Source organism: Bos mutus, chromosome 11 (assembly GCF_027580195.1).
Source record: "Bos mutus isolate GX-2022 chromosome 11, NWIPB_WYAK_1.1, whole genome shotgun sequence".
In the NCBI taxonomy this organism is placed as follows: Eukaryota; Metazoa; Chordata; class Mammalia; order Artiodactyla; family Bovidae; genus Bos; species Bos mutus.
Genome location: NC_091627.1, coordinates 55,665,223 through 55,691,187, shown reverse-complemented (window position 1 = coordinate 55,691,187; position 25,965 = coordinate 55,665,223). Strand labels below are relative to the sequence as shown.

Sequence of the window (25,965 nt, the reverse complement as noted above, 5' to 3'; positions counted from 1 at the left end):
AGAAGTAGGATTGCTCAAAGGATATGTGCATTCAGTTTGATTTTGATTTAATTTGTTTTTGTTTTGGAGCAGTCCCACACTGACAGAGTAGCTACTAGTACAATACAGTACAAAGAACTGAATATGTTAGTATGTGGGTGTCCTACAAATAAGTATATATTTCCTACATTGCTATAGTGCAGTGATAAAAATCAGAAGTTAACATCCATCCATTAATTCTCTCTATTCCCTCAATCTCAATCAAGTTTATGCAACTGTCCCAATAATGTAACTTTTAGTAAAAGGATCTATTTCAGAAGCAGATACTGTATTTAGTTGTCATGATTCTTTATTCTTTTTCATTTGGAAAGGCTCCTGTTTCCTTGAATTTCAAGATCTTGTCACTTTTAACAGCATGGACCAATTAATTTGTAGAATGTCTCTCAAATTGGATTTGTTTGATGTTTCCTCACAATTTGATTCAATTTATATATCTTTGGCAGAAATATCACAAATATGACATTGCATTACATCTGACTAGGAAGTGCAGCATTTTAATTTGTGCAACATTTTAATTTATACTTGCCTTTTCAGTCTTGCAATCTGCTATTTCTTCAAAGATTCCTTATCCCTTTTAAGTGGAGACTGGCATTCAGAAACAAAATCTGGGTGCTTGATCTTCTCATTGCTATCAAGATGTCACCTTTCTTTAGAATAATTTCAACCCAACATTGCAGGATTCATACTAATTTTCTCACTTTCCATATGTGTGACTCCTGTCTCCTACGTGAGAAACTTGGCTCTGTTTTCCTTAGTTTATGTACTAATTCCCAGGTGGTGTTAGTGGTGAAGAATCCATCTGCCAATACAGGAGAAAAGAGATACAGGTTTGATCACTGGGTCAGGAAGATCCCCTGGAGTAGGAAATGGAAAACTGCTCCAGTTCTTGCCTGGAAAATTCCACAGACAGAGGAGCCTGGCAGGCAACAGTCCAAAGAGCACACAACTGGGCACCAAAAAAAAAGTGCTGATTTGACTAACCCTGAATATATATGTAATCTCATCGCTGTTGCCACTCACTCTCTCACATGGGACACCATTCTTCTCCCAATGGGGTTCTGAACTCCCATACCTAGCCATGCCCTGTTATGGGTATTCTCATTCTGGTTGAGTTAGAAAACCCTACACAAGGCCAACCCCACACATACCCTACTCATCTAGCCTGGACTCTGACATCCCATGTGAGACTCACTTGGAAGTCCCTTTATGTGTTTTTGAGGACTAATATTAGGCCACTTCAATGACTGAATTTTCTCCTTAGTCTGCTTGGGCTCCATTGTATCATAGAAAAAGCAAGAGAATTCCAGAAAAAAAGCATTTACTTCTGCTTCACTGACTACACTAAAGCCTTTGACTGTGTGGATCACAACAAACTGTGGAAAATTCATTAATAGACGGGAATACCAGACCACTTTACCTGCTTCCTTGGAAGATGCTTGCTCCTTGGAAGAAAAATTATGACAAACCTAGACAGCATATTAAAAGCAGAGAGATTACTCTGCCACCAAAAGTCCATGTAATGAAAGCTATGGTTTTTCCAGTAGTCATGTATGGATGTGAGAGTTGGACCATAAAGATGGCTGAGCACTGAAGAATTGATGCTTTTAAAACTCTTGAGAGTCCCTTGGACTGCAAGAAGATCAAACCAGTTAACCCTAAAGGAAATCAACCCTGAATATTCAATGGAAGGACTGATGCTGAAGCTGAAGTTCCAGTACTTTGGACACCTGATGTGAAGAGCCAACTCACTGGAAAGACCCTAAAGCCAGGGAAGATAGAAGGCAGGAGGAGAAAGGGATGACAGAGGTTGAGATGGTTGGATGGCATCAATGACTCGATGGACATGAGTTTGAGCAAGCTCTGGGAGTTGGTGATGAACAGGAAAGCCTGGTGTGCTGCAGTCCTTGGGGTTGCAAAGAGTTGGACACGGCTGAGCAACTGAAAAACAACAACTTCTTGGGCTCAGTTACCCACACTGGTTCATCCCAACATAAGGACACCCTTCTCACTAGACTCTGCTGTGGCCTACTCTTTCCTTCAGATATTCTTTATTTCCTGGTGACAAAGATGAGATACTGTCAAGAAAAACTAAAACAAAATCATAGGAGATATAAATTAATTTCTATATTTTCTGGTATGTAATTGAATCCACTTGCCACCAATAATCTATTCAGATTTAGGTTGAAAAATGGATGACATTGGACTTGCTACAGAGTTGATGGTGGGTGTTTAGCTTTCGGTAACCATATACAAAAGACATTTGACCTTAATGGGATGGACACGAAGAAGATGTCTGTGGAGCAAAATTAAAGAACAACAAACTCCACATTTATTAAAAGATGCTATTTTTGTTATAGTAGTATTCACCATGACCGAAATATGGAAATGATCTTGGTATCTGATGATGAGTGAATGGATAAAGAAATTGTGATACATAGCTGGATAGGTAGATAGGTAAATCTCTATCTTTCTTTTTCCCTCTCAATATAATAAAGCCTTAAAAGAAAAGGAAATTTTACCATTTGTGGATAAATTTAGAATATTATTCATCCACATTGTGGATTAATTTAGAAGATATTATTTTAAACTGTCAAACACAGAAAGACAAATATTATGTGATAGCACTTACATGAAGAATCTAAAATAGTCAGACCTACAGAGTAGAACAGTGGTTGCTAGGAGCTGGAAAATGGTAAGGATGGGAAGATGTTGGTTAAAGGTTACACATGTTCAGTTATAAGATGAATAAGCTCTAGAAATCTAATGTACAGCATGGTAAATATAACTAAAAATACTATATCGTATACTTGAAATTTGCTAAGAGTAGATTTTAAGTGTGTATGCACATACACACAGATACATGGTAACTAGGTGAGGAGAGGTAATTAACTATGTTAATTAGCCTGATTGTGGTATAATCAGCACACCAAGGTTACTTATATCAAAGTGACACATTGTATATATTAAGCAATTTTTGTATCTTAATCAGGCTGGGGAAAAACCTGAACCCTAAATTTTAAAATAATAACAAAACAAACCCTAAGCCAATGTCTTCTATTTATTTAAGAAAACTAAAATGAAATTTTTTTCCAAAAACAATAATAACAATGAAGTGAGCAGTGAAGGACTCATTAGAATTGCAGATGATTGTTAATTTAATAAGTAGAAGAAAACAAATTTGAGTAGAAAAGTCTCTATTAAACCTTTAATTCGTTTCTAGCATACCAGCTTCATGGAGCTCAAACTAGTCAAGCAATAACATAATAACTTCATTTCATGAAACTTGATAATCATTATAAAACATTCCACACTGAGAAGATAAAATAAGTAATTAAAAAATAAATAAATAAAATAAATTTAAAGAAAAAAACTCTAGAAAATAATCCATAAACATATGGAATTACTATGTTATATACCTGAAACTAATAAAATATTGTAAATCAATTATACTTCACAAACATTTTTAAAGTAAAATAAAATAAATTAAAAAATCTAGTGTTAAGTGTGTACTGAATTGAGAAGCTTTCATTCTCTATGCATGCAACTGTGAAAAAGAATACTGCATTAAATTGGCTTGTGCTTTTGACTGTCATTGGGGTCTAAGCAATTCTTATTTAACTTTCTAATTTTCTTACTTGACCCAAAACCTAGATAACAGCTGTAGAATCTCAGGTTTTGTCCATAGATTTAAATTTTACAAAATGACCTAACCTTCTGGTAAGGGCATTGATTTTTAAAATATCTTATTACTTTAATTATAGGTTTCTTGTATTCACTATGCATCTGGAGTCCAAAAGGAGACCTACAAATTTCTCTCTTGTCCCTTGTCTGGAAAAAAATAGATATTTTAAAAGGCAAAAGTCATTATTCCAGTCTTCAAAACTGCCAAGGGCACTAAAAATTACATCTTACATTTATATATGGATTGTCCTTCAATTTAGCCCGACATCATGCAATCATTCATTGGATTTAATATTTATTGAACACCTATTATGTTCCAGGCAATGTTCCAAGTGTCATGGGAAGAATTATTCTGATATATATCACTTATGTATATATTGGAAGTCATGGGATTGAATAAATTGAATGAGATATGGACTCTGCATTCCAGGGGATTATAAGAAACAACAGAGGATAAAACAGATTCATACAATATTTTAACAGAAGATAAAGGACTAGGATAAAGGTTGTGAGAGACATACGATAAAAAAGACTAAGAAAATACAGGGGCGGTGAGACATATTTTCTGCATGGAGACCTAGGGCAGGGTGGAATGGATAGAGTGGAAAAGTAGGGACCCTTCGTGGAGGAGGGAGATTTTAATGATATTGTTACTATATTGTGAACTTATGCAGATTTATTTCAAATATCTTTAGTCTTTTTAAGTATTGAAAGAGATAAATGTAGCATGGGCAGTTTTATATTTTGAAGAACAGAACAAAAATGAAAGATAAACATATCACTGAGAATCCACACCTTTATTGACCACCTTGGTACTCTTCTAGACCTCATCTAGTTTGCTTTGCATCACCATCACCACCTTGAAGAGTGGATTGTATGGACCTTTGTAGACATGCAGTACATATTTGAAGATTAAAAAACAAATCCCATGACATAAGAATCTTATGATTTACACATGTTTCCTCAGAAGGATGACTGAAGATCTCAAACAGAAGTGGGTCACAGAGAAAAGTGATATGTACAGGGAATAGCATTTTTATTTCATTCTTTTTAACTTTTTATTTTACATTAGAGTATAGTTGATTAACAATGTTGTGACAGTTTCAAGTGTGCACCGAAGTGATTCAGTATATGTGTATCTTTTTTCAAAATTTCCCCCATTTAGGTTGTTGCATAATATTGAGCAGAGTCTTGACTAGTTCTTTACTTATCATTGATTTATAAACTGAGACAGTCTCTCTGTTTTTTCCTAAAATAATTGTGAATAAAGTCCATTTACATCAAATATCATTTATATCAAATGACCCACAGGTCTTCTCCCAAAACAAGCTGTGGGGAGGTGGAATCTAGTTAAATGTCCTGCTCTCACAGATCTCATGTTGCCAGCCTGATTTTGTGAAACTTACAGGGGATTTATACTGGAATTCCTACAAAGCAGTGTTAATCATTTCAGTGTAATTTTGTTTTAATGTCTTAAATAAACAATAATTAAAAGTGTTAAAAATGCCAAATAGGGTAGAGAATGATCATTGCTTATAGTAAGTTTGGAATAGATGCAATACAGTGAATTAAACAGTAAAGATTGATTTTTTTCAAGATTTTTTCAGTAGAATTGTGTTAATCCTATTAGCAGTCAAAACATTTTATTGAGTGTTGTATTTAATGTTGTTTTAAGTATGCATGATCTCATTTGATAATCTAATAAAACCAGGTGGGACAAACAGTTTATAGATGAGGAGAGTGAGGCTTAGGAAGAATAAAACTGAAGTTCACAGACCTGGTTAATAACCAGCTGGGACATTTCCATTCCGTCCTTCTGGCACTGCCTTTTTACATTAGAATTCCACTTTTCATAGAGGAAGAAAGGTCAGTAGGCTGATGATGCAAAATAAGTGAATCTTGTCAAACTGCTCTGTTCATACTCTGGACTTCGGACAGTGAAGGGAAAAACTAGGCAGAGAAGGTAATCCTGAGCAGAATGAGTTCATGATCAAAGTCCCTGTCATTCCTGACCAGAGTTTGAGATTTACTGCTTTCTCCTGAGGGAAAGCCAGATTGTCATTTCATACTGTGGAAAAGAACCACTACCATGAAGAGATGCCATTCATTCTGTCCTAGTCCTCCAGCTTCAACCACAATCACAGAAGAGAGAAGATCACAGATGAGAAAGAGATTACTTTTCACATAAAATTGGATTAAGGAGTCCTGCTTCCCTCTTTGAAGTATTATTTGAAAAAAAATGCACACTTTCTTATTGAAGATCTTACAAATTATTGCTTTTAATGGATCTTGGAACATAAAATGCACCATGCTTGAACTCCAAACTTGTGTCATGCCTTGGCGAGTATTTTATGAATTGTAAAATTGGAAAATAAGTTAAGATACCAAAGTGGCTGCTGGCTCCCCCATCTGATAAATCTTACTTGGGATTAGTATGTAATATCCCTTTTAAGACCTCTTTCATTTTTTTTTTTTATGGATTTGAACTGAATGCCAATAAAAGTGAAGAAATTCTATCCATGTATCTTTGTTTTTCCTTGTTAACTATATTACTTAGCTGTGCAGATTTTCTTTATTCTGAATAATCACAGTCTTTCTGAAAATGTCAGCATCTCATTTAACTGTGTTTTCTAGTGTTCAGACTTTGCACCATGACTGAGGTATACTTAGAGATATGCGCTTTAAAATAGATGTTAACCTGGGGAGGATCAACCTCTTTGGCAGGGAAAGGACTTTGATGAACTCACTTTCCTTTTAAAACAATAAAATATAAGCAAAACAACTAAAGCCAATCATTTCAGAAGTCTGTCAATTAGCCAAAGCCACAGAACAAACTAAAAATTTTCTATACAAGAGAGGCTGCTGAACTTTGGTAAGATGGTGGGATCTGTCATATTTGAATTTAGGGCTAATCTCCTCTCCTTCCATTCCCTCCTCACCTTAGAGGTGTAGGAGGTAAAACCCAGCAGCCATTGCAGAGAAGGAAAAGACTGAACTGCTTGTGGAGCTCTGTTAAAGCATCATCCCCAGTACAGAGTCAATATTTTGTCTGAACTTTCAGCTCCCTGGGAAATAGGCGGCTATTTGAATGATTCAGAGCTTAGCTCAGTGGGAAGTGGATGCATCTAATACCAGAGTTATTACAAACAAGTCTATTTGTTTGTAACAACAACAACAGCAACAAAATACAAGGCATTAGAAGAAACAGGAAGGTAAGTCCACATACACTGGGAAAAAAACAGCTAATAGAAAAAGGCCCTCAGGGGCACCAGATTTTGGACTTAGCAGAAAAAGATTTTAAATAAGCTATTGTAAATAAATTCAAAGAAGTACAGGGAATCATGTATAAAGAATGAAAGGAAGTGTGAAAATACTATTGGTGATAACTGTGTAGCCATTATGAAAGGCAATATACACACATTATTTTGTAATTCTTTTCCTCTCCAATCTGTTTTCAAAGACAACTGAATATCAATAAATATAAAGCTGCATTAATGGGCCTATCATTTATACAGATGTACATTTTTTGCAAAGGAGGAAGAGGAAATAGGGGTATTTAGACAGAAGTTTTTGCACAGTATTGAAATTAAATTGGCATGAATTTCATTATTTAAGGTGCTAATTGTAATTTTCAGAGTAAACACTACAAAAATAACTGAAATAAATATAGTGAAACAAACAACAATGAAATTAAAAAGATACACTAGAGAACATGTGGGCTTTCCTATAGCTCAGATGGTAAAGAATCTGTCTACAATGCAGCAGACCCAGGTTAGATCCCTGAGTTGGGAAGAATCTCCTGGAGAAGGGAATGGCAACCCATTCCAGTATTTCTGCCTAGAAAATTTCATGGACAGAGTAGCTTGGTTGGCTACAGTCCATGGGGTTGCAAAGAGTCAGACACAACTGAGTGACTAACACAACAAGAGAATATATATTTAACAAAAATAAAAGATAGAAATCAAGGAACAAGGAAAAAGAAAAAAAGCACAAGAAACAAGGAAACCAACAGCAAAATGACAAATATAAACCCTGCCTTATCAGTAATTATATTAAATCCAAGTGGATTAAACACCTCAATCAAAAGACAGATGTTGGTAGAATAAATATACTAGCTACAGGATGCATACTTTTATTCAAAGACATAAATAGATTAAAAAGAAAAGGATGGAAATATTTACATGAAAATGATAGTCAAAAAGAGATGAACTAGTTGTACTAAAATCAGGCAAAATATACTCGGAGATGAAAATAATTACAGGAGAAATAGAAACACTAGCATAGGAAATAACAACCCATTCCAGTATTCTTGCCTGGAAAATTCCAAGGGCAGAGGAGCCTGGTGGGCTACAGACCATGGGGTCACAAAAAGTTGAACATGACTGAGCATGCATACATGCACAGCAACATTTTATCCTTATTGAGGGTTAATTTATAATTAGAAAAATATGACAATTATAAATATATATACACCTATCAACACAGCCCCAAAACACATGAAGCAAAAACTAACACAGTTAAAGGGAGAAATAGATAATTCAATAATAAAAATCTGAAGCTTCAATACTTAATTTTTGATAACAGATAAAACAACAATACAGCAGTTCAGCAGAGAAATAGAATATGTGAGCAATATTATAAACCAAATTGTTCAGTCACTAAGTCGTGTCTGACTCTGCGACTCCATGGACTGCAACATGCCAAACTTTCCTGTCCTTCACTATCTCTTGGAGTTTGCTCAAACTCATGTCCATTGAGTCAATGATGCCATCCAACCATCTCATCCTCTGTCACCTGCTTCTCCACATGCCCTCAATCTTTCCCAACACCACAGTCCTTTACAATATGTCAGCTCTTCGTATCAGGTAGCCAAAGTATTGGAGCTTAAGCTTTAGCATTGGTCCTTCTATTCAGTGTTAATTTCCTTTAGGATTGACTGATTTGATCTTGCAGTCCAAGAAACTCTTGAGTCTTCTCAAGCACCACAATTCAATGGCATCAATTCTTCAGTGCCCAGCCTTCTTTATAGACAAATATTTACAGAATACTCCCTCCAACATCAGAATATGAATTCTTCTCAATAGTCATTCTGCTAACATGGAAAATTCTCTAGGATAAACCTTGCCTTCAATTCAGCTCAGCCACTCAGATGTGTCTGACTCTGTGACCCCATGGATTGCAGCATGCCAGCCTTCTCTGTCCTTCACCAACTACTGGAGCTTGCTCAAACTCATATCGATCAAGTTGGTGATGCCATCCTACCATCTTATCCTCTATCGTCCCCTTCTACTGCCTTCAATTTTCCCAGCATCAGGGTCTTTTCTAATCAGTCAGTTCTTTGCATCAGGTGGCCAAAGTATTGGATCTTCAGCTTCAACATCAATCCTTCCAATGAATATTCAGGGTTGTTTTCCTTTAGGATTGACTGGTTTGATCTCCTTGCAGTCCAAGGGACTCTCAAGAGTCTTCCTCAACACTACAGTTCAAAAGCATCAATTCTTTAGCACTCAGCTTTCTTTATTGTCCAAATCTCACATCCATAAATGACTATGGGAAAAACCATAGCTTTGGCTAGAAGGACCATTGTTGGCAAAATAATGTGTTTGCTTTGTAATATGCTGTCTAGGTTGGTCATAGCTTTTCTTCCAAGGAACAAGTGTCTTTTAATTTCATGGCTGCAGTCACCATCTGCAGTGATTTTGGAGTCCAAGAAAATAAAGTCTTCCAATGTTTTCATTGTTTCCCCATCTATTTGCCATGAAGTGATGGGACTGGATGCCATAATCTTTGTTTCTTGAATGTTGAGTTTTAAGCTAGCCTTTTCACTCTCCTCTTTCACTTTGATCTACAGACTCTTTAGTTCTTCACTTTCTGCCATAAGGGTGGTGTTATCTGCATATCTGAGGTTATTGATATTTCTCCCAGCAATCTTGATTCCAGCTTGTGCTTCACCCAGCCTGGTATTTCTCATGATGTATTCTACATATAAGTTAAATAAGTAGGGTGACAATATACAGTCTTGATGTATTCCTTTCCCAATTTGGAACCAGTCTATTGTTCCACATCTGGTTCTAACTGTTGCTTCTTAATGCGCATACTTCTTAGAAGTAGGTAAGGAAGTCTGGTATTCCCATCTCTTGAAGAATTTTCCACAGTTTGTTTTGATCCTCACAAATCAATAATATTGATAATATCTACCAAAATTTCCAACTGGAAGTACTATCTGGAGAGGAGAATATGATGATCAAGGTTTGAGAAAGCAATTACACCTGTGAATTTGATTTTTCAAAAGTCTGTTGGAATCCTCATCTCCCCACAGAACACGGCCATGTCACAGAACTTCTCCAACCTGGGGAATGTCCTATTTGATGTTTTTCCTGGGGTGGGGTGGGCCCTTGCCATTCCAGCAGCAAAGAAAAACTGTGCTGTGTTTGCTAGTAATCTCAATCCTGAATCTCATAAATGGCTACTGCACAACTGTAAATTAAATAAAGTGGACCAAAAGGTAAAAGCCTTTAACTTGGATGGGAAAGACTTCCTGCAAGGGCCAGTCAGAGAAGAGTTAATGCAGCAGCTGGGGCCACTGTCAAAAGAAAGAAAATATTCTGTGCACATTGTCATGAATTTGATGAATTTGCCAGCAAAGGTTATTGAGTTTTTCAGCTCTTTCAAAGCACTCTTAGATGGACAGCCATGTGGCAGTGAACTCCTTCCCATTGTGCACTGTTACAGCTTTTCCAAAGATGCTAATCCAGCTAGGGACGTTCAGCAATGAGCTGGAACTGTGTTAGGCATCTTCTTGGAGGCATGTAGTTCAGTTCACCTAGTAAGAAATGTAGTCCTTAACAAGGAAATGCTATACATCACTTTTCAGATTCCTGCTGCTATACTTTACAAGAACCAGACTGTAAATCAAGACAATCATGAAGATCCACCTCTTAAACACCAGAGGGCAGATAAAGACTTTTAAGAAGAAAAAACACAAATTGCTTTAGTCCCTTAATTGGAAATATTTTCTCCATCTCCCCACTAGAGTTTGTGCTAGTGAACTATCATTTGTATGATTTCTAATATTTTACCATTCAGTTACTTTAGTATTGAACCCTTTTATTTTACTCTGGCTGGCTTCCCTGGTGGTCAGATGGTAAAGAATCTGCCTGCAATGCAGGAGACCTAGGTTCGATCCCTGCATTGGAAAGATCTCCTGGAGAAGGGAATGGCAACCCACTCCAGTATTCTTGACTTGAGAATGCCATCGGCAGAGGTGCCTGGTGGGCTATAGTCCATAGGGTTGCAAAGAGTCAGACATGACTGACAGACTAACACACTCACAGTCAAAGGCTTTAGCATAGTCAATGCAGCAGAAGTAGATGTTTTTCTGGAACTCTCTTGCTTTTTCGATAATCCAACGAATGTTGGCAATTTGATCTCTAGTTCCTCTGCCTTTTCTAAATCCAGCTTGAACATCTGGAATTTCTAGGTTCACATTCTGTTAAAGCCTAGCTTAAAGAATTTTGAGCATTACTTTGCTATCCTGTGAAATAAGTGCAATTGTGAAGTAGTTTGAACATTCTTTGGCATTGCTTTTCCTTGGGATTGTAATTAAAATTGACCTTTTCCAGTCCCGTGGCCCCTGCTGAGCTGTCCAAATTTGCTGGCATATTGAGTGCAGCACATTAACTGTCTCATCTTTTAGCATTTGAAGAAGCTCAGCTGGAATTCCACCGTCTCCAGTAGCTTTGTAGTGATGCTTCCTAAGGCCCACTTGACTTCTTATTCCACGATGTCTGGCTCTTGGTGGGTGGTCACACCATAGTGGTTATCTGGGTCATTAAGATCTTTTTTGTACAGTTTTTTTTCTGTGTATTCTTGCCACTTATTCTTAATATTTCTGCTTTGGTTAGGTCCATACCATTTCTAAAAAGCCTCTTGATGAAAGTGAAAGAGGAGAGTGAAAAGGTTGGCTTAAAGCTCAACATTCAGAAAACGAAGATCATGGCATCTGGTTCCATCACTTCATGGGATCATGAAGTGGTCCATAAAGACCATGAAGTCTTTATTTTTTGGGGCTCCAAAATCACTGCAGATGGTGACTGCAGCCATGAAATTAAAAGACGCTTACTCCTTGGAAGGAAAGTTATGACCAACCTAGATAGCATATTCAAAAGCAGAGATATTACTTTGCCAACAAAGGTCTGTCTAGTCAAGGCTATGGTTTTTCCAGTGGTCATGTATGGATGTGAGAGTTGGACTGTGAAGAAAGCTGAGCGTTGAAGAACTGATGCTTTTGAACTGTGATGTTGGAGAAGACTCTTGAGAGTCCCTTGGACTGCAAGGAGATCCAACAAGTCCATTCTAAAGGAGATCAGTCCTGGGTGTTCACTGGAAGGACTGATGCTGAAGCTGAAACTCCAATACTTTGGCCACCTCATGTGAAGAGTTGACTCATTGGAAAAGACCCTGATGCTGGGAGGGATTGGGGGCAAGAGGAGAAGGGGATGACAGAGAATGAGATGGCTAGATGGCATCACCGGCTTGATGGATATGAGTTTGAGTGAACTCTAGGAGTTGATGATGGACAGGGAGACCTGGTGTGCTGTGATTCATGGGGTCACAAAGAATTGGACATGACTGAGTGACTGAACTGAACTGAACTGATACCATTTCTATCCTTTATTGTGCCCATCTTTGCATGAACTATTTCCTTGGTATCTCCAGTTTCCTTGAAGAGATCTCTAGTCTTTCCCATCCTATTTTTTCCTCTATTTCTTTGCATTGTTCATTTAAGACTTTCTTATCTTTACTTGCTATTCTCTGGAACTTTGCAGTCAGTCAGGTATATCTTAACCTTTATTCCTTTGCCTTTCACTTTTCCTCTTTTCTTGCTGCTAAGTCACCTCAGTCGTGTCCGACTCTGTGTGACCCCAGAGACGGCAGCCCACCAGGCTCCCCCATTCCTAGGATTCTCTAGGCAAGAACACTGGAGTGGGTTGCCATTTCCTTCTCCAATGCATGAAAGTGAAAAAGTCAAAGTGAAGTCGTTCAGTCGTGTCCAACTCTTAGCGACCCCAAGGACTGCAGCCCACCAGGCTCCTATGTCCATGGGATTTTCCAGGCAAGAGGACTGGAGTGGGGTGCCTCCTCAGAGAACCACTTCAGCTTCTTGCATTCTTTGGTTTGGCTTTGGTGACTGCCTCCTATATGATCTTTTGAGTCTCCATTGACAGTTCTTTAGGACTCTATCAGATATAATCCTTTGAATCTATTCATCACCACCACTGTGTAATCATAAGAGATTTGGTTTAGATCATACCCAAATGGTCTAGTGGTTTTCCCTGATTTCTTCACTTTAAGCAGGAATTTTGTAATAAGGAGCTAATGATCTGAGTCATAGTCAGCTCCAGGTCTCCTTTTTGCTGACTATAGAGAGCATCTTTATCTTTGGCTGCAAATATAATCAGTCTGATTTTGGTATTGACCATCTGGTGATGTCCATGTATAGAGTCATCTTTTGTGTTATTAGAAAAGGGCTTTTGCTCTGAGCAGCATGTTCTCTTGATAAAACTCTGTTAGCCTTTGCCCTACTTCATTTTGTACCTAAGGCCAAACTTGCTGTTACTCCAGGTATCTCTTGACTTCCTACTTTTGCATTCCAGTCTCCTATGATGAAAAGGACATCTTTTTTTCGGTATTAGTCCTAGAAGATCTTATACGTCTTCATAATACTGGTCAACTTAAGCTTCTTCAGCATTAGTGATTGGGGCATAGACTCGGATTACTGTGATGTTGAATAGTTTGGCTTGTTAAGAAACCAAGATCATACTGTTATTTTTTGGACTGCAACCAAGTATTGCATTTCTGACTCTTTTCTTGATTATGAGGACTTCCCCATTTCTTCTAAGTGATTGTTACACATAGTAGTAGATATAATGGTCATCTGAATTAAATTCACCCATTCCAGTCCATTTCAGCTCACTGATTCCTAAGATGTCAATGTTTACTCTTGCCATCTCCTGCCTGACAACATCCAATCTACTCATGGACCTTACATTCCAGGTTCCTATCCAATATTGTTCTTTACAGCATCAGACTTTACTTTCACTACCAGATATATCCACAACTGGGCATCATTTCATCTTTGGACCAGCAGCTTCATTTTTTTTGGAGCTGTTAGTAATTGCCATCTCTTCTTTCCCAGCAGCATATTGGACACCTTCTGACCTGTTGGGTTCATCTTCCAGTATTATATCTTTCTGCCCTTTCATACTATTCTTGGGGTTCTTGCAGCAAGAATACTGGAGTGGTTTGCCATTCCCTCCTCCTCATTCAAATTGTGAACCGCGTTTTGTCAATGTAGCACATCATGTATACTGGTTTCCTATTGCTGCTGTAACAAATTACCACAGATCCTGGAGGTAGTTCTGGAGGTCAGGAGTCCATAATCAGTATTACATGGGGCTAATGTCAAAGTGTTTCCTTATGGAGGTTCTAGGAATATATATATATATATATATATTTTATTTTCCTGGAAAAGGCAAGTTTCTAGAGGCTGTATTCATTCCTTGGCTCATGGACTCAGATCACACTGCTTTTTATTCTTTGAGTCCATTGTCACATCACTTGCTGTCTTTGATATTCTTGCTTCTTTATCATAAGGACCCCTGTGATTGCATTGGAGTTGCCTAGAAAATCTAGGATAACTGTCTCACCGTAATATCTTTAACTTAATAACATCTGCAAAGTTATTTTTACCATGTAAGATAACATATTCACAGGTCTGAACATATTTGCTGTTGCTGTTTTTAGTTGCTAACTCATGTCTGAGTCTTTGTGACCCCATGAACTGTAGCCCATCAGGCTCCTCTGTCCTTGGCATTTCCCAGGCAAGAATACTGGAGTGGGTTGCCATTTACTTCTCCAGGGGATCTCCCTAACCCAAGGATATAACCCACATCTCCTGCATTGGCAGGCAGATTCTTTATCACTGAGCTACTAGGGAAGCCCCCTGGATGTATTTTAATGACCCTTATTCTCTTAATTATAGTATACCTGCTGAATGTCAAAGATTTACACTTATCTGTTATTGAAACTACATTCACCTCATTCCCAAAGGTCTCAAATCATTACAACACTCACTCAAAGTTCAAAATTCTATTATTTAAATATCATGAACTCCAAAGTTCAAAATCTTTCTTTCTAAATAACCAGATAAGGGTCACATTCTCTATATGATCCAGTCCAAGGCAAGATTCCTCTCCATCTGTGAACCTGTTAAATAAGACAAGAAGTTATCTTCTGCCAGAATATAGTGGTAGGACAGGCATAGATAACAGTTATGACATTTATATTCCAAGGTTAAAAATAGAAGTAAGAAATTTGTCACTGATTCTAAAGCAATTTTGAAATCAAGTATGATAAATTCCATTGAATTTCCAGGTGGTGCAGTAGTAAAAAAAAAAAAAAAAAAAAGCCAGGCAGCCAATGTACAAGGCACAAGAGATGTAGTGGCTGGACAGGGAAGATCCACTGGAGTAGGAAATGGCAGCCCGCTCCAGCATTCTAGCCTGGAAAATTCCATGGACAAAGGAGCCTGGCAGGGTACAGTCCATGGGGTCACAAAGAGTTGGACACAACTGAACACACACACACACACACAGTAAATCCCATTAGGTTATAATGCATGGAAACAATCTGTGACTCAAAGTTCTATACTCTGAGTCATTCTTATTTTTCAGGAAGGACAGTGCCTGCTGGCCTCTGAGTAATCCTATCAGTCTGTTTCATACTTGTAGAATTTGAGGTGTCTGATAGTCCTTTTTTATTTCTTCCTCCTTCTGTCCCTTTTATTTGAAGCTTACAGTATTTCTGCTGGTAGAATATTCTCAAATGTTCCATCTGTGGATCTTCCATGCACCCCACAAGGATTCACTCAGTTAAAACAAAGTCTCTTTCACAAATCTCCCCTGAATTATCTTATTTCTATTCTTGGCCTCTGTTGAGATGAATAGTCTGAACTTTTGGTTCTTCTAAGGAACTAAGAAAAGGTTGTCCAGGCACTTCTTTTTCTCAAGAACATGCATTCTTGATGATAAACATTTCCACATCCTAATTGTAGCATCTTTTGCTATCCAGACAGGTTGAGAATTTCTCAGTTCATAAAGTCTTGGTTCATTTTACTTAAAAGTTATTCCCTCAATTTACCTCTTACTGGTTACATTTTACTCTAAGATGCAAGAGGAAACCAGGCCACACCTTCACCAGTTTGCTGGAGAACTTCCTTAGCTATAATCCAAATTTATTTATTATGTTATACAACACAATTTAGCTAGATTTTCTTCCTCTATATAATAAAGATCTTCTTTCCTCTAGTTTCCAATAATATATTCCTCATTTCCTTCTGCGTCCTTACCAGCAACTTGTTTAACGTCCATATTTTTACCAACAGTTTATGATAATTTAAATATACTCTTGGAATTCCCTGGTGGTGCAGATGGTAAAGAATCTGCCTGCAGTGTGGGGGACTTGGGTTTGATCCCTAGGTTGGGAAGATCCCCTGGAAAAATGGATCCAGGATTCTTGCCTGAATAATTCCCTAGAAAAAGGAGCCTAGTGGACTACAGTCCATGACCTCACAAAGAATCATCACGACTGAGTGACTAACACATTAAATATACTTTAAGAGAGTGGTGGTCCCCAACCTTTCCACAGAAGAGACTTGTTTCATGGAAAACAATTTTTCTGCAGACCAGAGAGGGGAATGGTTTCAGGGTGATTCAAGCATAGCAGAGTTCATGCTCCTATGAGAACCTAATGCAACCACTGATCTCATAGGATGTGGAGCTCAGGTGGTTATGCGAGTAATAGGGAGTGGTTGTAAATACAGATGAGGTTTTGCTCGCTCACCCACCACTTACCTCCTCCTGCGTAGCCCACTTGGCAACCCCTACTGTAAGATGATACACATTATATCTGCTGAGCCCTTTACTTCTTTTTGAGCTCTCATGGGCAAAGTCTTTCACATCCATATTTCTATTGTCAATGTAGCTATATTTCTATCATATTTCTCAAAATTCTTCTAGCTTTCTCCCATTACCCAAATCCAAAGCCAATTCCATGTTTGTAAATATTTATTGTAATAACACTAGGGAAGTGATACACTATATTAAAAGAGTAAAGGAAAAAACATGATCATTTCAATAAGTATAGCAAAAAAAAAAAACATTTGAAAAGCATCCAACATTATTAAGATAAGCACACACAACATACCAGGACTAGAAAGATATTCCTTCAAGCTAATAAATGGTGTTCACAAAAATGGACATCACATGGCATCAGGATTAATTAAGTACTTTTACTTAAAATTAGGAAAAAGAAAAGGATGTAGGAATCAATTAAAAGGCTGTAGGCTTGCTCATAGTTTTCTTATCTGGGTAAGTTGAACATTAGCTAACTTTTTATCTTCATTGGTTTGAATGATTTTTTGACTATGTTTTAATATTGCAGCTAAATTTGTACCAAATCTTAGTCTATTTCCTTTCTGGATAACTAACTGTTGTGTTTGGAATGTCTCTGTAATCATAGCCTGTACCATGTCATTTTTCTGAGATCCAGTAGACCTGTGGTAACAGCTTTTATAAAGGTTTTTATTTCTCTGCTGAAAATTTAGCAGCCAATTTTCAATCCAGTTAAAAGTCATATTGTCCAAGCATTAAATTTAATTTTCTTAATAAAAGTCCATATGGAGATACTAAATCACATCTTAGCACCTAATTCTGAGATGCACTTTAATGTAATAATATGAGATGTGATCTTGTGTCTTAAATAGTGGTTTTATCTGAGAATATAATATTTTAAAAAATACAGTCTGACAAAGAGATAAGAGAAAAGAAGAGAGAAAATAATTCAGTGGAATGATTCTGAGACAAGTATGTTTGTGTGTGTTCCACTCTTTGCAACCCTATGGACTGTAGGGCTCCTGCCAGGCTCCTCTGTCCATGGAATTCTCCAAGCAAGAATACTAGAGTGGGTTGCCATTCCCTTCTCCAGGGGATCTTCCCAACCCAAGGGCTGAACCCAGTCTCCCACACTGCAGGCAGATTCTTTAACATGTGAGACAAGTATAGAAGGTATTCTTGTATCCACAATAGTTCTATACACATTTTAGATCAGCAAAATATCGCTTACTGAGAGAAGTCTATGTCCAAGACAGAATGTTCCAGGCTGTGGGAGTACACAAAGCATAACAACAGATAACCCCTGTTGTGTGTCCTTGGCTGTATTTATGTGTGCGTATAAAAATACACGGGCCTGGAGAAGGCAATGGCACCCCACTCCAGTACTCTTGCCTGGAAAATCCCATGGATGGAGGAGCCTGGTAGGCTGCAGTCCATGGGGTGGCTAAGAGTCGGATATCACTGAGCGACTTCACTTTCACTTTTCATTTTCATACATTGGAGAAGGAAATGGCAACCCACTCCAGTATTCTTGCCTGGAGAATCCCAGGGATGGAGGAGCCTGGTGGACTGTCGTCTATGGGGTCGCACAGAGTCGGACATAACTGAAGTGACTTAGCAGCAGCCCTGGTGGCTCAGACCATAAAGAATCTGCCTGCAATGCAGGAGACCCAGGATTGATCCCTGGGTTGGGAAGATCCCCTGGAGAAGGGAATGAAAACCCACTCTAGTATTCTTGCCTGGAGAATTCCATGGACAGAGGATTCTGGTGGCCTGCTGTCCATGGGGTCACAAACAATCGGACACGACTGAACAATTAACACTTTGACTTTCATAAAAAATATGTAAATATTACATATATTACCTGTCAAGAATGCTGTAATACATTTTTTACCTGGCCTAAATTTGTTTTTTTTTGCCTCATGCCCCCTGTTATTATCGACAAATGTTAACTGCTTGATATAACTCAGACTCACTATGTACAAAGTTGAAAGAGTTGTTTGTCCTTTCCTCTCCTCCTCTCCTTGTATCCCACTGAAAAATTAAAAAAGAAATCAATCAGAGCTTAACCCTGTTTCCTCTCCTGATTTCAATGTTTCATTTATCGCAGTCCTCATTTTTCAAATGACTCAGACTCTGAATCTCTAAATCATCTTCAGCAATTCCATTTACATAGTTGATGCATTTCTGTTATTCTCTTTAGAATATTGCTACTCAATAGCTGAGGGACCACCATAAACTTTCCTTCATTCATTTAATCCCCACTGCCAATGCATCTATTCTGGAAAGTTCACAGACATTATCTCTTCAGAAGTTATCTATCTGCCTATTTATCTTTCTAACTATGCTAAGTTGCTTCAGTCGTGTCCAACTCTTTGCCACCCTATGGACTGCAACCCACCAGGCTCCTCTGTCCATGGGATTCTCCAGGCAAGAATACTGGAGAGGATTCCCATTCCCTTCTCCAGGCGATCTTCCCTACTGAGGCTTCTAACCTGCATCTGTTGTCTCCTGTATTGGCAAGCAGGTTCACTACTACTAGCGCCACCTGGTGGCTTAGACAGTAAAGAATCTGCCTGCATTGCCGCAGACCTGTGATTGATTCCTGGATCGGAAACATCTTCTGGAGAAGGGAAAGGTTACCCGTCCAGTATTCTTGTCTGGAGAATCCCATGGACAGAGGAGCCTGGTGGGCTACAGTCCATGGGGTCCCAAAGAGTCAGATACTATTTAGCCTACATGTATACACATCTATCTATCTAAAATAGATAGATCTAATCTGAAGGTTGGCAGGCTTATGACTCAAGAGGAGCTTGTTTCACCTTGAGTCTGAGAACAACAGAATACTGATGTCCCAGCTCAAATAATGAGGTGGAGGAATTCCTTTTAATTCAAAATTTGTTCTATAGTATTTGTGTCTTCAGGGGATCTTTCCAACCCAAGGATTGAACCCAGGTCTCCCACACTGCCAGCAGATTCTTTACCATGTAAGACATAGAAGATTAAAAAGATGTTCTTCTTGTATCCACAATAGTTCTATACACATTTTAGATCAGTTGATTGAATGAGGCCCACTCACATTATGGAGGATAATGTGCTTTACTCAGTCTACTCATTCAAATGCTAATGTATTTCAGAAACAACCCCCCCACCCCCCACCTCCACCCCCCGCAAAATACAGCTGGAATAATGTTTGACCAAACGTCTGAATACACCTGTAGTCCAGTCAAGTTTACACATAAAACATCACAAGGACCGTGTGCATTTTGTTGCTAGTTAAAATGTTGGCCATTTTCATTGACATTATCCCCAAAGCTAACAATAGCCCATTATCTAAAGCATTTACCGGGAAACAAAACAAACAAAAAAAACAGAAGTGAAAAAGTCTGAAAATTGAAAAGAATGTTTAGTGTATGGATCTAAAATACTGACTTTTGCTAATGAAACACCCAAAATCTTTTTTTGGCTTCTTCCAAACCTGTGTATACGTTATATCATCAACGTACTTTGAGAGAGAACATTTTGGACAGTGGGCTATCATCTGAATCCTTGAGTCTTAGATAATCTTGGAGATAAAATCTTCTTTCTATATTCATTTCTGAATTGAACACACGGTAATCTCTAGACTCCCCTGACTCATGATGTCTTGCAGGAAAACTTTCTTCACTTAGTTTAATGATTAATGTTTTAATAATCACCACTATCAGCCCTTTAAAGGAAATTCCAGAAAAGCTCTTCTATCAATGTAGATTATAAATATTACTTATATAGTTTTACTACTTATAATTTATTAAAGTTTTATATTCTTATACTAACAACATTAATAATAAATAGCACCTCAATATATTGTCCCTTCCAGAATATGTTTGTCTTTTTTATATTTTCTCAAAATTTAGCCCATTATTTTCCTGAAGCATGTTACAAAGGATACAAAATTATTCTTTGAATATCTAGATTTTCTAGTCAAAACTTTTGGGTAACACTGCAGAGCATATGTCCTCTTGGAGATTCAAAATTCATGTGTATGTATTAAGTGCTCTGAAAAGTCCTGCAATAATGAACTTATCAGTAATTCCCAGACTTTATTGACTACTGAGGATGTTTTAACTATGCTTTTTAATGTTGATTCCATGAAGTAACATTTATATTAATATTAATTAAGGTTTTACTATATGTTGAACATTATATGAAGTGTTTTATATACTTTGTAATTTCACTTGCATAACTATCTGAGATATGCCCTGTTACTGTTGTTGTTGTTCAGTCACTAAGTTGTCTAAGTTGCCTAAGTCTGACTCTTTTCAACACCATAGACTCCAGCACACCAGGCTTCTGTCTTTCACTGTCTCTTGGAGTTTGCTCAAACTCATGTCCATTGAGTCAGTGATGCCATCCAATCATCTCATCCTCCATATTCCCTTCTCCTCCTGCTTTCAATCTTTCCCAGAATCAGGATCTTTTCCAATGAGTTGGCTCTTGACATCAGTTCAGTTCAGTTTAGTTCTGTTTCTCAGTCGTGTCCAACTCTTTGTGACCCCATGGACAGCAGCACTCCAGGCTTCCCTGTCCATTACCAACTCCTGGAGCTTGCTCAAACTCATGTCCATTGAGTCGGTGATGCCATCCAACCATCTCATCCTCTGTCATCCCCTTCTCCTCCCGCCTTCAATCTTTCCTAGCATCAGGGTCTTTTCAAATGAGTCAGTTCTTCGCATCAAGTGGCCAAAGTATTGGAGTTAAGCTTCAGCATCAGTCCTTCCAATGAATATTCATGACTGATTTCCCTTAGGATTTACTGGTTTTATCTCCTTGCAGTCCAAGGGACTGACTCTCAAGAGTCTTTTCCAACACCACAGTTCTATAGCACTCAGCTTTCTTTATTATCCATATCTCATCATCCGTACATGACTACTGGAAAAACCAGTAGCTTTGACTAGATGGACCTTTGTTGGCAAAATAATGTCTCTGCTTTTTAATATGCTATCTAGGTTGGTCATAGCTTTTCTTCCAAGGAGCAAGTGTCTTTTAATTTCATGGCCGCAGTCACTATCTGCAGTGATTTTTGGAGCCCCCCCAAAATAAAGTCTGTCACTGTTTCCATTGTTTCCCCATCTATTTGCCATGAAGTGGTGGGACAAGGTACCATGATCTTAGTTTTTTGAACGTTGATTTTTAAGCCAACTTTTTCACTGTCCTTTCATTTTCATCAAGAGGCTTTTTAGTTCCTCTTCACTTTCTGCCACAAGGGTGGTACCATCCTCTTCTCTTTCTGCTATCAGGTAGCTAAAGTATTGGAGCTTTACTTGGACATCAGTCCTTCCAATGAATATTCAGAGTTTTTTTTTATTTTATTTTTTAACTTTACAATATTGTATTGGTTTTGCCATATATCAAGATGAATCTGCCACAGGTATACATGTGTTCCCCATCCTGAACTCTCCTCCCTCCTCCCCTCCCGTACCATCCCTCTGGGTCACCCCAGTGCACCAGCCCCAAGCATCCAGTATTGTGCATCAAACCTGGACTGGCGACTCGTTTCATATAGGAGTGACTGGTTTTATCTCCTTGCTGCCCAAGTCACTCTCAAGAATCTTCTCCAACACTACAGTTCAAAAGCATTTGTTCTTCAGTGCTCAGCCTTCTTTATGGTCCAACTCTCACATTCTTACATGATTACTGGAAAAACCGTAACTTTGACTGTACAGACTTTTGCTGACTAAGTGATGTCTCTTTTTTTGAATATGCTATAGGTTTGTATAGCTTCCTTCCAAGGAGCAGGCATCTTTTAATTTCATTAATTTCAAGATCCTTGGTTTAGATCATGTCTTGGTGTCCCTTTAGCCATGCAGAGTAACATATTTATCACAGACTCCAGGGATAATTGTCTGGATTTCTTTAAGAGACCGTTATTCTGTCCCAGACTCTCTAATAGTGAGTCCAGGGCCTCCCTGGTAGCTTAGCGGTAAAGAATGTGCCCGCCATGCAGGTGACGTAGGTTATCCTTGGGTTGTGAAGATGTCCTGGAGAAGCGACCGAGCACCCATGAACACAAAAATGAGACTGCTTTTTTGACTTCAAAGCCATGTATTTACCCACCATGATCTTCTGTTGTTTTAAGAATATCTTATATAGCTTAAAACTTTAGGAAATATTTTCTTAGTTCTAAATAACAACATAAGTTGTAAAAATGTACATATGAGTAAAAACTGGGACCAGATATTTGGATTTCTCAGAACACAAAAATGGCTATAAGATGCTTAAAAAAAAAATTAACAAGGTATGTCAAACACAGTATGCTTTAATCTCCAAACTTCCAGCCTTATTTCTCAGACCTTTAGAAAAGCAGTGGCAGGATGAGAGAGAAAGAGAGAGAGAAAGTTGCCCTTAAAGACTTCTTTGCATTTTCTCTGGCCCTATCTCCCTGATAAACTGTCCTTTAACTTTAAGAAAGCCATTTGTTTGTAGATGATTTGTTTCTCAAACTCACAGTAGTAATATAGACCAGGAACAGGAACACTGCTTTATTTATTTCCTGTGAGAGTAGAGCCTCATTTTAACACTTCAGACTTTAGTAAGCAACAGACTTGAGAATTTTCACAGGGATATTTTTCTTTCTCATACAACAACACTGTTTTCTGGGTACTTTTTGAAATGCAAGTATTGTAGAGTGGAACACTGGTTCCTCGTTACAAAATACATTACTTTTCAGCTGTCCAGTATGTGATCTGTAACATACCAAAAAAAAAAAAATTAAAAAATTTAGTTCCCTAGGTGTGTGCTAAGTCACTTCAGTCATGTCCAACTCTTTGTAACCTTATGGACTGTAGCTCAGCAGACTTTTCTGTCCATGGGATTCTCCAGGCAAGAATACTGGAGTGGGTAGCCATACCCTCCATCAGAGGATCTTCTTGACTCAGTGACTGAAACCACCTCTTTTACATCTCCTGCATTGGCAGCTAGGTTCTTTACCACTAGGGCCACCTGGGAATTCCACTTAAGTGTCGTAATGTATCTTAAATATATTCGCCTTAATTTAAGAAAAAAATAGTGGTTCACGGTAGTTATCAATAAAGGTGGCTTTATTTACTAGGATGCATAGTTTTATTTTTGAAATCAATCAGTCCATATTAAACACATACTAACAATGTCATAACACTTTATTGGTCACTGTGGGAAAAGCAAAGATGTATTGAGCCCTTGGACTTAAAAGATTTATATCTACAGTCTGACATCTATCCCCAGTAATGCCATGCCTGTTTAAGCCTTGCTCATCATGTATCTAATGGTTTCTTTGGCTGCATTCCTCAGTTATCTTCTAGTTCAATATTTGTTTTGCAAATATTTTTTTTACCAGTCTGTGGCTTGTGTTTTACTCTCTTAAGAGTTTCTTTTTTCGGATAACTTACTACTAGATTAACATTTCCTGAGCATCTCCAATGGGCTCGAATTTATGCTTAGCTTTTACCTGCATCATTTCATTTTAGCTGAATAACATTTTTGTTGAATGGGCATCGCTCCTCCTTTTACAAGGTCTTTCCAGGTGGCTCGGTGGTAAAGAATCTGCCTGCCAGTGCAGGAGATACAGGAGGCAAGGGTTTGATCCCTGGGTTGGGAAGATCCCCTGAGGAAGTAAATGGCAACCAAGTCCAATATTCTTTCTTGGGAAACCCCATAGATAGAGGAGCCTGGCAGATTACAGTCCATGGGATTGCAAAGATTGGGACATGACTGAGCACACATGCATTTATTCTCCTTTTACAAAGGAGGGAACTGATGCTCTAGACATCCAGTAAGGTATGTGCATATGTTGTATTATTCTTTGTCCTGTACTATTACTGTGCAAAATCAATTTTGTAATAGTATTTTGCCATAATTTATTTGAAGGGATGTTGGTAACTTCATGGGAAATAGATGGGGAAACAGTGGAAACAGTGGCAGACTTTATTTTTTTGGGCTCCAAAATCACGGCAGATGGTGATTGCAGCCATGAAATTAAAAGACACTTACTCCTTGGAAGGAAAGTTATGACCAACCTAGATAGCATATTGAAAAGCAGAGATATTAATTTGCCAACAAAGGTCCCTCTAGTCAAGGCTATGGTTTTTCCAGTGGTCATGTATGGATGTGAGAGTTGGACCTTGAAGAAAGCTGAGCGCCGAAGAATTGATGCTTTTGAACTGTGGTGTTGGAGAAGACTTGAGAGTCCCTTGGACTGCAAGGAGATCCAACCAGTCCATCCTAAAGGAGATCAGTCCTGGATGTTCATTGGAAAGACTGATGCTGAAGCTGAAGCTCCAATACTTTGGCCACCTCATGTGAAGAGTTGACTCATTGGAAAAGACCCTGATGCTGGGAGGGATTGGGAGCAAGAGGAAAAGGGGACAACAAAGGATGAGATGGCTGGAATGCATTACCAAGTCAATGGACATGAGTTTGAGTGAACTCTGGGAGTTGGTGATGGATAAGGAGGCCTGGCGTGCTGTGATTCATGGGGTTGCAAAGAGTCGGACACAACTGAGTGACTGAACTGAACTGAATTGGTATGTTTATGGCAGGTGGGTATTTTAGGACTTCAGAAGTGACTAAGTAGTTAGAACCTTCTACTTCTGAAAAATAATTCAGTCACTGTTCATTTCAGTCACAAATGAGCGTTCCATATAAAATCAATTAGATTTCCCTTCCAATTTCTCCAGTTTGGTTATAATGATCCAGGATATGATGGTTTGAGTGGTATGTAATTACTTTTCTTGGTGCTTGTGCCTTTCTTATAATTTTTTTAAAATGATTTCCCTGCTGTTGGATTTCAGAGTTACCATAATAATCTAGTCCCTTTGACTATTCATTTCTAAAATTTTGGGATGGGCATTCAAAGGCAGCATGATAGCACATTTACTTATAGAAGTAGACTGTCCCATCATTTGGCCAAAGCAACTTAGACATTTTTATATATAGTATTTATATTCTGACACGTGGTTTATTTCTGAGAGAAATATGTTGCATGATGTTTATTACAATGCTGCTTTATTGCTCTGACTGACTTGTGGTTCTTCAATACTATACCAATATTGATAGTTTAAGATGAACCAAATCCATTAGGAACTGTGTTTAATGATGTTCACCTTTCCAAAACACATCCTGGATTGACTGAACTGGCTATATCAATAGTTGCCATCTAAGACTAACAGCCAAACACTTCACTGTGACTGGCTTTATTAGTCACTCAGTGAGAATTAAAAGGAAAAGAAAAACTGATGATAGGCAAGGCTCAGCTCTATTATCCAAACTCTGATAA

At 38.1% G+C, this 25,965-nt stretch overlaps 1 pseudogene; it reads left to right on the top strand.

Moving 5' to 3' along the window:
- Positions 1 to 9,885: 9,885 nt before the first annotated feature.
- On the top strand, positions 9,886 to 10,690 carry LOC102286866 (tRNA (guanine(37)-N1)-methyltransferase pseudogene; annotated as a pseudogene).
- Positions 10,691 to 25,965: the final 15,275 nt, after the last annotated feature.